The sequence below is a fragment of the Heterocephalus glaber genome, unplaced genomic scaffold (genome assembly GCF_053883595.1).
Source record: "Heterocephalus glaber isolate CG9 unplaced genomic scaffold, H.glaber_assembly_v1.0 deba00001457, whole genome shotgun sequence".
Lineage (NCBI taxonomy): Eukaryota > Metazoa > Chordata > Mammalia > Rodentia > Bathyergidae > Heterocephalus > Heterocephalus glaber.
The window spans coordinates 29390238-29403049 of NW_028258305.1; the positions used below are offsets into that span (position 1 = coordinate 29390238).

Below are 12812 nucleotides of genomic sequence, written 5' to 3' on the forward strand. Positions count from 1 at the left end.
ATGCCGGTGTAACTGACAAAGGTGCTAGCCAGGCCCAGGCACTAACTTTTATTGGCACTCAATTGGGGTAAAGGCAATATGTGATTTGCATGGAAATTAATGTAAACAAGGCTCATAAAGGACAAGACAAAGCATTCTCAAATTAGGAACAGAATAGACAAAATATATGATTGCAATTAGAACATTGTCCTTCTAGTCTAAAGGTTTAGTTGTAGGAATGGAATTTGGGTGTGAGTTACTCTGACCTTGTCATGTAGACTTCAGCCAGTTACTTCTATAAACAAGCCAATTGTGGGGTTAACTCTTCACAGACTGCTTTGGGCATAATCAATATTACAGTCCTCTGCATATATAGATTGTCATACAAATATTACTACGTTGAACATTTGCCTATATGTCTTTGTATAGATAGTTTTTACTTTTTCCTGGGTAGGTACTAAGGAGTGGAATTGCTATTCATGTTTAACTTTTTTTTTGTACTGGGGATTGAACTCAGGTCCTTACGCTTGCAAGGCAGGTGGCAGAACCACTGAGCTAAATCCCCAGCCCTCATATTTAACTTTTAAGACACTGCCAAACTCTTTTTCAATGGAACTCTGCTGCTTTTCAATCCTACAGGTAGCTGTCTCACACAGCTTGTTCACTTATTGATTTTTTTTTCTTATGAATATCCAGTTGTTCTAGAAGCATTTGTTGAAAGACTTCTGTCCTCATTGAATTGCTTTGACCCCTTCATCAGAAGACAGTTGACCATTGCTAAGATTTGAATGTTTGTCCCCTCCAAAATCATGTTGAAATTTAATTACCATTGTGGCAAAGGTGAGAGGTAGGACTCTCAGAAGCAGTAAGGCCATTAGGTCTCCATTCTTGTGTGGGGGATAGGTGCCATTCTAAAGAGGTGAGACTTCCCCTCCATACACACACACCCTTTCATCTCCTGGCATGTATTTGGCACTATGAGAAAGCCCTCATCAGACATGGGTGCCTTGGTATTGGCCTTCCCAGACTCCAGAACTGTGAACCAGTAAGTTTCTGTTCATTATTTATGGCAGCATAAAATGGACTAAAACAACCAAAAGTAAAGGTGTTCATTTTTTGACTCATTGTTATGTTTCATTGATATATATGTCTAAAAGCCAGGTATGTATGGTTGTGCACACCTGTAATCACAGCTACTCAGGAGGCTGAGTCAGGAGGATCAAGAGTTGAAGGACAGGGCCAGGGATTTAGCTCAGTGGTCCCGCCACCTGCCTCACAAGCACAAGGTCCTGAGTTCAATCTCTGGTACCAAGAAAGAAAAAAAAAGTTCAAGGACAGCCTGGGCAATATCATGATACTCGGTCTCAAAAAAAAAGCCGGATATATATCACTGTGTCTGTTTTTATACCAATACCAAACACTTATGCTCTTCTTGATTTGCCATAAATGTAAAATTTGTAGTCCTATAATGTAAATTTCAAGTTTGTTTCTTTTTTCCAAAGTTATTTTGGCTCTTTAAGATCCTGTGTATTTCCATTATAAATCTTAGGTTCATCTTGTCCATTTATATTTTTTTAAAACCCTATTGGGATTTTTATAAGGATTGAATTTTAACTATAGAAGAATTATAGAAAACATCTTGTTGAGTTTTTCCAAACCACAAACATGGAGTTTTTCTTTTATTTAGATCTTCTTTAATTTATCTGTGATATTTTGTAGTTTTAAGTAACAGGTCTTGCACATTGCTTGTTAAACTTTATTCTTTTTGTATTGTGAGTAGAATTATTTCCTTAATTGTATTCGCAAATTAGTTGTTGCCATATTTATACATATAATTTATTATATACTGATCTTGCAGCCTATTGCATTGCAAAGTTGGTCATTAGTTCTAATATTTTTTGTAAATGCATTAATATTTTCTACATACAGCATCGAATCATTTCCAAATAGTGACACCTCTACTTTTTGTTTCCAATCTACATACCTTCCGTTTCTTTTGTTGCCTTATTGCACTAGCAAGCACTTCCAATACAGTGTTAAACAAATGATGAGAGCAAACATCCTTTTCCCAGTGTTGGGGGTAAAGCAATCTTTCCTTTTTAAGCCTGAGATTTTTCACAGAAGCCCTTGAGGAAATTCTGTTCCTCTGTTTCTAGTTTGTTGAGATATTTATCGTAAATGAATGTTAGGTTTTGTCAAATGCTTTTGTGTGTGCTACGAGATTATTGTGTAATGTTTTTTATTCTGTTCATAGGATATGTTATAATATTTTTAAATATTAAACCAATCCTGCATTTTTTTAGATAAAAACCCGTAGTCATGGTATATCATCTTTTTTTTTTTTTTGTACCGGATATCGAACTTGGGTCCTTGTGCTTGTGAGGCAGGCATTGGAACTGCTGAGCTAAATCCCCAGCCCAATATCGTCTTTTTATATGTTTCTGAATTTGTTCTGCTAATTATTTTCTGGGCATCATTATAGTTACATTCATGAAAATAATGACTGTGTGATTTTGTGTGTGTGTGTGTATGTATGTGTGTGCATATATATATATATATATATCCCTAGTACTGCAGATTGGACCCAGGGACTTGGACATGCTAGGCAAGTACTCTACCACTAAGCCTCATCCCCCCAGGTCTTTCCTTTTTTTTGAGTCAGAGTCTTGCTAAATTCCCCACACTTACTCTCCTGCCTCACCTCCCAAATAAAGGGATTACAGGCATGTGCAATCACACTGGCTGATTTTTTGGTATTTTGTTTGATTTCTTAGAATGATATTAGCACCATAGAATAAAGTGAGAAGTGTTCCCTCTTCTATTTTTTGGAACAGTTTGTGAAGGATTCGTATTAATTAATCTTTGAATATTTGGTAGAAGTTACCAATAAAGCCATCTAATCCTAGACTTTCTTTGTGGGTAGGTTTTTAATTACTAATCCAGTTTTTTTTCTCATTATAGTATAGTCCAATTTTCTGTTCTTCTTGAGTCCATTCTATGTCTTTCTAGGCATTTATCCAACCAGCTTGACTAGCAACTTGGTTGCATTAGGTTGTTTGTAATGTTGTTTTAAAAGTTTTTGAAAATTTCTGTAAAGTAGTCCTAATTGTGTTATTTTTTTTTTTTTTTGCTCAGTCTGTTCTGAACCTTTAGACCAATTTTGTTGGTCTTTTCAAAGAACCAATTTTTGTGTATTTTTCTCTTCTATGGTTTTTTTTGATGAAGAGTCAAGCTAATAAGTATATTATTCCCTTGTATGTGAATGGTGTTTTCGAGATTTTCTCCTTGTCTGGTTTTCAGCAATTTGACTATGATTTACCAAGATAAGAATCTCTTTATTTGTCCTACTTAGAATTTATTGAGCTTTTTTAATATGTAGATTAATGTTTTCCATTAAATTTGGGAAGTTTTAGCCATTATTTCTTCAAATATTTTTGCCTTCTCTCATTCTTTTCTTTCTGAGAATCTTACTATGTATATGTTGGCACTACTGATTTTTGTCCCACAAGTCTGAGGTTTTGTTCATCTTCAGTCTCTTCTCTCTCAGGTTAGTCATTTTGAAAAACCTAAAGACTGAGCATTTTAGATAATTTCTTAATCATGGAAGAATTTGCAGGTTCTTCTATTTTGAGGGGTTTTGTCTTGGAAGATCCCAAACTTACTTTCCTTGTTTCTTTTTCCCTTTACTCTCCAGTCTCCAGTGGATGCCTCAACTTCCCCTCTTAGCCTTCTCTTCCCCAAGGATGACGCCACACTAACTGATGCTGCCCTAATACACATGTATTTATGATGTATCTATTTCCCCTTCATTCTTCCTAACAGTTCGTCCCACTCTCACCCCATTCCTGTCTTGGCTCTGTACAAAGACTTACAATGGCGTCTCTTCCAGAATTTGGGCTTTACTTTTCTATTTAAGTGTGTAGAGTCCACTTTTGGTTATAGTGAAGGCATCAGATTTATGTGGATTTATTTGTCTTGGCTGATTTGTATAGCTTTATAGAAGATACATGAAGAAATTAGATTTAGTCAACAGCCATTATCCTTGATTACCTTCAAATTCCTCTCCACAGGTATCTTGACAAGTCCTTTAGGTGTAATGTAGAATAAGTTTGTAAACCTTGTGTAGGAGTAGAGGATAAGAAAATAGAGAAAGCTTTTGGTTTAGAATACACTAATTTTGAGATAAGTCTTCCCATTCCTGTAGAGATGTTCATCAAATAGTTGGATGGTTGTTCTGGATTTTAGGTAAGAGATTAGGAATTGCTGCTTCTAGAAACTGGTAGACCCTAGTAACCTGGAACTAGAGCCATAGATACTTTGTGGAAGTTCATCTTCCATGAACATATAAGAGGTTTAGAGAGAAAGTATTTCAAGATTACCTGGTAAAGCACTGTTCCTGAAGCTTTATTTTATTATATTCAGCACTTTGGTTGATATGACTGGGTGATCTAGGTAATCTGAAGAATCAGTCATTATCAAACCTGTTGGAAAAATTAAATAGATCAGTAGATGAAATAACTACCTACAAGGAAATAATACATAGACTAAAATTTCATAATTATGTTTTGTGTTATGTTCATAGTTTCCCCAGTAACCATAGTGCTTATCAAGTAGGTTAAACTCATAAGTCTGTAAAGTTCTATAACCAATAACTTTCTGAAGCAAATTTCTAGTTTGTCCTTTTTTTTTTTTTTTTTTTGTACCAGGGATTGAACTTGAAACCTTGCACTTGCAAGGCAGGAAGGGGAATCACTGAGCTAAATCCCTGGCCCTTTTTCCTAATCCTTTTGTTTGCTTTTTGTTTTAGTACCGGGAATCGAACTTGGGTCCTTGTGATTGCGAGGCAGGGGGCAGAACTACTGAGCTAAATCCCCGGCCCTTTTTCCTATTCTTTTTAAAGCCACATATTACTGTGGTAAAGAAAGACAAATGTATGCATACTTATTTGTAAATACCTTTAAGATAAAAATAGGTAAAAATACAGTATAATCTGTGACAGATTTTATGTTACTTGTGTGTGTATGCTTGAATTTTCTCCCTTTAATAAGGACTAGAATCCACTTTAAAAATCACAAAGCAATCCGTCCCGCCACTCCTGGCCCAGAGGAAAGGGCTTTTGGGCCACTATCCATCCCACCATTCCCGGCCCAGAGGTAGGGGCTTCTGAGCTGCCATCCCACTGCTCCTGGTCCAGAGGAAGGGGCTTCTGGGCCACCATCCCTCCCGCCCCTCCCAGCCCAGAGGAAAGGGCTTCCGGGCCACCATCCCTCCTGCCACTCCCGGCCCCTGTCCCATCTCTCCCAGCTCAGAGGAGGTGAGCTGTGTGGGTGCCAACAGCAACCCCCCGCCCCCCCCCAGTCAAAATGAGAAGACATGTAAATAAGTCTCAAAAACAGACTTCCAGATCACCTACAGCAACCCCAAAGGGAAATGAGATGGAACACTCTGATACTCAACCACCTGGACCCACTGAACTGGCAACAAAAGGGGATCTGGAAAAAATGAAGTCAGAAATAATTCTCTGATAACAGGAGAGATTGTGCTCCTAGTGCAAGACATGATTAATAAATCTAGAGAGGAGCTCAGGAACATGATGGAATCCCAATACAGGAAACAAATGGAATCCATAAAACAGATACAAATAGATTTCCAGGACATGAAAAACTCCATTGAAAGTCTACACAGCAGAATGAGCCAATGTGAGGACAGAATTTCAGATATAGAAGATAAGATTGCAATTAGTGACCAGGAAAAGAAAAATTGCTTCAAAATTATGAGAGAACACAAGAAATCAATCCAGCAGCTGCTAAACGATGCAAGAATAACATAAGACTAATTGGAGTCAAAGAAACAGGAGAGAGTGCAGATGACATAAAAAAAACTCTTCACAGAAGTAATGGCAGAAAACTTTCCAAGCAGGGGAAAAGAGCTTGACATACAGATAAGTGGGGCATATAGGACTCCAAATAGCCTTGATCAAAAAAAATCTACACGTAGGCATATAATTGTTAAGATTCCAGGAACTCAACAGAAGAACAAAGTTCTACAAGCAGTCAGAGAAAAGAAACAAATCACATACAAAGGAAATCCCATCAGAATCACAGCAGATTTCTCAACACAAACCATCAAGGCAAGAAGAGCTTGAAGTGACATATTCCAAGCCCTAAAAGAAAACAGCCTCCAACCCAGATTGATGTACCCTGCAAAACTATCTTTCAAAATTGATGGAGAAATAAGATACTTTCATGACAAAGAGCACCTTAGGGATTTCGTGAATACCAAACCAGCACTCCAAAAAATTTGAGACAATATCCTAGGAACAGACACTGAGGATCACAACCCCAGGAAGCAAAGCAGAATGAACTCATCTGGCATGACAATAAATTAAATGTAAAGGGAGAGAACCCAACAAAAAGAAAAAGTCATTGTAATGATAAGTCAATATGTTTCAGTTATAACCATCAACATTAATGGTCCCAATTCACCAATCAAAAGAAATAGACTGGCAGAATGGGTCAAGAAGCAAAATCCACTCTCCTTGGGTCAGCCAAGTGGTGTGAAGCTCCTCGGCTGCGTTCCTGTTCCTGCCCATGGCATAGTGAGGTCCCAGGAGCGGCTTGGAGCACCACTTCCATCCGGCACTCCGCTTAGCCGTGCTGGTGCCTGCAAGGCCCAGTTCCATTCCACCCACCCCACCCCACCCCCACCTTCTGGCTCTTCTGCTACCTGGTCCCACACTACAGAGGCACAAGGGATTATACTTCACATAGTTAAATGTGATAGATTAATAACTACCACAAATTGTCATTTTCTAAGCTGCGCTTGATGCTATGGTATTGCTGATTGTAACATTTGGCCTAACATGTTGTGATTGATCTAATCAGTTTTCCTTCCTGGATAAGGAAAATAAAATACCCTCAGAGTCATTAGAGCCTCAAAACCTAAACACAAGCCATATCTGAAGACACTTCTGAAAAGCAATCATTCCACAAGGGTTTTAAACACAAGTAACAAAGATACCCGCATTAAGCAATTTTGAAATATCAACCCAGGAATTAAACCAAAAACAAAAATGAGAAGACATTTAAGCAAGGCACAAATGCAGGCTTCCACACTACAAAAAGGAAATTCTGGGGGAAATGAGATGGAAAAATCTGATAATCAACCACCTGGACACCCTGAACGGATAGCACAGGAAGTAACAAAGCAGATATATGAGACTTTAGAAAAATTCAAGGTAGAAATAATCTCCCAGATGAATACAGAGATGGTGAGTAGAGTGAAAGACATGATTAGAGGCTCTAGAGCAGAAACAGATAAGAAAATAGATGAGATCAGAAATATACTGGAAGCCATGAATGCCCAGCATAAGAAAGAAATGGAAACCATGATCGCCCAACATAAGAAAGAAATGGAATCCATGAAACAGATTCAAACAGATATTCAGGGGATTAAAAACTCCACTGAAAGCATGCAGAGCAGACCAAGAGAATGTGAAGACAGAATATCAGATATAGAAGACAGGATCGCAGTTAAGGACCATGAAAACAGAGATTTCTTAAAGATAGTAAGGGACCATGAGAAATCAATCCAACAGCTGCTAGATGATGCAAAGAAGAATAACATAAGACTGATAGGAGTCCACGAAAAAACATGAGAAAGTACAATTGACATAAAAAAAAACTGTTCACAGAAGTAATAGTAGAAAACTTCCCAGACAGAGGTGGAGAACTGCACACACAGATAAGTGAGGCATATAGAACTCCACCCAGCCATGATCAAAAAAAATCTACACCTAGACATATAAGAGTCAAGATCCCAGAAACCCAACAGAAGAACAAAATTCTACAGGCTGTTAGAGAAAAAAAACAAATCACCTACAAAGGAAAGCCCATCAGAATTGCGGCACATTTCTCAACACAAACCCTCAAATCAAGGAGAGCCTGGAGTGAAGTATTTCAAGCCCTAAAAGAAAATAACTTCCAACCTAGACTATTGTATCCTGCAAAATTATCTTTCAAAATCAATGGGGAAATTAGATACTTTCACAACAAAGAACACCTGAGAAATTTCATGAACACCAAACCAGCACTCCAAACAATTTTATGCAATATCCTAGAAAAAGACAATGAACGTCACAACTCCATGACGGCCAACAGAGAGAAGACACCACGGAAGGTAAGGCACTAAAAGGAAAAGGGGAAAAATAAGAAAAGAGCCAACAACAATAAAACATCATGGCAAGAATGAGTCAGTATCTCTCAATTATAACTATCTATGTTAATGGACTCAATTCGCCATTCAATAGAAGTAGACTGACAGAATGGATTAAGAAGCAAAACCCAGCAATATGCTGTATACAAGAAACACACCTAACTCAAAAGGAAATTCATAGAGTGAAAGTAAAAGGATGTAAAAGTAAAAAAAAAAAAAAAAGTAAAACAGTTCTCCACGCCACAGGAACCCAGAAAAACGCAGGGGTAGCAATCTTATTTGCAGACAAAGTAGATTTCAAACCAAAACTAATTAAGAGAGACAAAGATGGTCACTACATCCTTGTGAAGGGAACAATCCAAGAGGAAGAGATGACAGTCCTCAATATTTATGCACCAAATACGAATGCACCCAACTATACAAAACAAATATTAATGGACATGAAAAACCAAATAAATTGGGGCCAGGGATTTAGCTCAGTGGTTACAGCACCTGCCTGGCAAGCGCAAGGTCCCAAGTTCGATCCCTAGTACCAAAAAAAAAAAAGAAAGAAAAACAAATAAACAATAACATAATTGTAGTGGGGGACCTCAACACCCCTCTATCACAAATAGACAGATCATCTAGGAAAAATATTAACAATGAAATTCTAGAACTGAACCAAGCTATTGAACAAATGGACTTAATAGATGTTTATAGAGTGTTCCACCCCACGAAATCAGAATACACATTCTTTTCAGTTGCACATGGGTCATTCTCCAAACTAGATCACATACTAGCTCATAGGGCAAATCTAAGTAAATGTAAAAGAATTCAAATTATCCCCTGTATATTATCAGACCATAGTGCAATAAAATTGGAGACCAATAGCATAAGAAACCACAGAACACCCACAAACACATGGAAATTGAATAACACTCTCCTGAACAACCAATGGGTCACAGAGGAAATTAAAGAAGAAATTAGACAGTTTCTACAAGTAAATGATAATGCCAGTACAACATACAGGAATCTGTGGGACACAATGAAAGCAGTTCTACACAGGAAATTCATAGCAGTGAATGCCCATATTAGGACAACAGAGAGAACTCAGTTAAATAACCTAATGCAGAACCTCAAGCTCTTAGAAAAAGAAGACCATAACAAACCCAAAGCTCATACAAGAAAGGAAATTATAAAGATCCGAGCAGAAATCAATGCAATGGAGACTAAGAGAATGATACAAAAAGATCAATGAATCGAAGAGCTGGTTTTTTGAAAGAATAAATAAAATTGATAAACCTTTAGTCAACCTTATCAAAAAAAGGAAAGAAAAGGCTCAAATCCATGTAATTAAGAATGAAAAAGTTGAAGCCACAACAGATCCAGCAGAAATTCAGAGGATCATCAATACCTACTTTGAGAACCTGTACTCTAATAAAATGGAAAACACAGAAGAAATGGACAGATTCCTAGATACATATGAATTGCCAAAGTTAAATGAAGAAGATATAGAAATTCTAAACACCCCAATAACAATGAGTGAAATTGAAAATGTAATAAAAAATTTACAAACAAAGAAAAGCCCAGGTCCTGATGGGTTCACTGCTGAATTCTACAAGACATTTAAAGAAGAACTATCGCCATTACTCTTTAAACTCATCAAGGAAATTGAAAGGGAAGCAAGGCTTCCAAATTCTTTGCTAGAAGCAAGTGCTACTTTGATTCCAAAACCAGGGAAAGACCCAACCCAAAAAGAGAACTACAGACCAATCTCCCTAATGAACATAGATGCAAAAATCCTCAACAAGATACTGGCAAACAGAATATAGAGTGTCATCAAGCAGATCATACACCCTGACCAAGTTGGATTTATCCCAGGGATGTAAGGATGATTCAACATCTATAAATCAATAAATGTAATACACTATATTAAAAGAGTCAAGGACAAAAACCATATGATCATCTCAATAGATGCAGAAAAGGCATTTGACAAAATCCATCACCCACTCATGATAAAAATGCTACAAAAAATTGGAATAGAAGGTCTTTATCTCAACCTGATTAAGGCTATCTATAAAAAACCAATGGCCAACATCATACCGAATGGTCAAAAACTGAAAATTTTTATGCTAAAATGAGGAACAAGACAAGGATGTCCACTGTCACCACTCCTATTCAATACTGTTCTGGAAACATTAGCCATAGCAATTAGACAAGAGAAAGAAATAAAAGCAATAAAGATAGGAAAGGAAGATGTGAAACTGTCATTATTTGCTGATGATATGATACTTTACACAGAAGACCCAAAAGACTCAGCCAAAAGTCTTCTAGACCTAATTGACAGATTCAGTAGAGTAGCTGGATATAAGCTCAACACTCAAAAAACAACAGCCTTCTTATATGCCAATAGCAGACCCATTGAGAGAGAAATTCGGGAAACAATTCCTTTTACAATAGCATCTAAAAAAATGAAATATCTAGGAATCAACCTAACAAAGGAAGCAAAAGACCTCTACACTGAAAACTACAGCACTCTGAAGAAGGAGATGGAAGAGGATATAAGAAAATGGAAAGATATCCCTTGTTCCTGGGTAGGAAGAATCAATATAGTGAAAATGGCCATACTTCCAAAACTACTATATAGATTTAATGCAATACCCATTGAAATTCCAACAATATACTTCACAGAACTAAAGAAAACAATCCAAAAATTCATTTGGAAGCACAAGAAATCTAGAATAGCAAAAGCAATTCTAGGCAACAGAGACATGGCTGGGGGTATCACAATCCCCAACTTGAAACCATACTACAAAGTTACTGTGATAAAAACAGCATGGTACTGGCAAAGAAACAGACCCTAGGATCAGTGGAATAGATTAGAAGATGCAGAAACAACTCCAGACATACTCAGCCACCTCATCTTTGACAAAGGAGCCAATCACCCTCATTGGAGAAAAGATACCCTGTTCAATAAATGGTGTTGGAAAAACTGGATTTCAACCTGCCAAAGATTAAAACTAGACCCATACCTATCACCATGCACTAAAATAAAGATTGAAGTGGATTAAAGAGCTACATATCAAGACAGAAACAGTAAACTTGCAAACAAAACTTCAGTAGCAAGGGAGCTAACACAAAGAATCCACAACTGGGATCTCATCTTATTAAAAGGCTTCTCCACTGCAAAAAAAACTACCAACAGAGCTAAGAGACAACCTACAATATGGGAAGAAATTTTTAGCAGCTGTACCTCAGACAAAGGTCTACTATCTAGAATATATAAAGAATTGAAAAAACTCAGACCTCCCAAATTAAAAGACCCAATTCAAAAATAGGCATCTGAAATGAACAGACATTTCTCAGGCAAAGAAGTAAAAACTGAAAATAAATATATGAAAAAATGTTCAACATCACTGGTCATTCAAGAGATGCAGATGAAAACAACACAGATTCCACCTCACCCCACAAAGAATGGCTATTATCAAGAAATCAATAAATGCTGGTGGAGGTGTGGAAGGAAAGGAACCCTTCTCCACTGTTGGTGGGAGTGCAGACTGGTGCAACCACTGTGGAAATCAGTATGGAGATACCTCAAAGAACTAGGACTAGAGGTCCCATTTGACCCAGCTATTCCCCTACTGAGTATCTTCCCCAAAGAATTAAAAGAATCGCCCTACTGAGGTCCCCAGTCATGCGGAACATGCCGAATCAGCCCGCTGCAGACAGGCAGGTCTGCCCACGCCCTACCGAGGTCCTGAGTCACACAGAACACACCGAATCAGCCCGCTGCAGAAAGGCAGGTCTGTGAACGCCCTACAGAGGTCCTGAGTCACGCGGAAGATGCCGAATCACCCTGCTGCAGACAGGCAGGTCTGCCCATGCCCTACCGAGGTCCTGAGTCGCAAAGAACATGAAGAATCAGCCCACTGCAGACAGGCAAGTCTGTGCATGCCCTACCGAGGTCCTGAGTCATGTGGAACACGCCGAATCACCCCGCTACAGACAGGCAGGTCTGCCCACGCCCTACCGAGGTCCCCAGTCACAGGGAACACGCCGAATCAGCCCGCTGCAGACAGGCAGGTCTGTGCACCCGCTACCGAGGTCCCAAGTCACATGGAAGATGCTGAATCACCCCACTGCAGACAGGCAGCCACCTGGTTCCACACTACAAAGACACAGAGGACACCAGACCACCAGACCAAGGTACTGAGTCCCGCTGCTCCCAGCCCAGAGGTAGGGGCTTCTGAGCCATCGTCCCACTGCTCCTGGTCCAGAGGAAGGGGCTTCCCGGTAACCATCCCTCCCAATGCTCCCAGCCCAGAGGAAAGGGCTTTTGGGCCACCTTCTGTCCCACTGCTCCCGGCCCAGAGGTACGGGCTTCTGAGCCGCCATCCCACTGCTCCTGGTCCAGAGGAAGGGGCTTCCCCGCCACCATCCCTCCCACTGCTCCCAGCCCACAGGAAAGGGCTTTTGGGTCACCATCCCTACCGCTGCTCCCAGCCCCCGTCCCACCTCTCCCAGCTCAGAGGAGGTAATCCGTGCAGGCACTAACAGCCCCCCGCCCCAGTCGAAATGAGGAAACACATAAGTAAGTCTCGAAACCAGACTTCCAGATCACCTACAGCAACCCCAAAGGG

At 39.1% G+C, this 12812-nt stretch overlaps 1 protein-coding gene and 1 long non-coding RNA gene across 3 annotated transcripts in view; one reads left to right on the forward strand and one right to left on the reverse strand.

Moving 5' to 3' along the window:
- Positions 1-12812, forward strand: part of Cdkl4 (cyclin dependent kinase like 4) — an 84339-nt gene that overhangs the window by 7043 nt on the left and 64484 nt on the right. The window lies entirely within an intron of this gene.
- Positions 4186-12812, reverse strand: part of LOC110347952 (uncharacterized) — a 45458-nt gene continuing 36831 nt past the window's right edge. The window contains exon 3 of the long non-coding RNA XR_002392885.2: positions 4186-4460. This is a non-coding gene — a long non-coding RNA (uncharacterized LOC110347952). The remainder of the gene's footprint in view (positions 4461-12812) is intronic.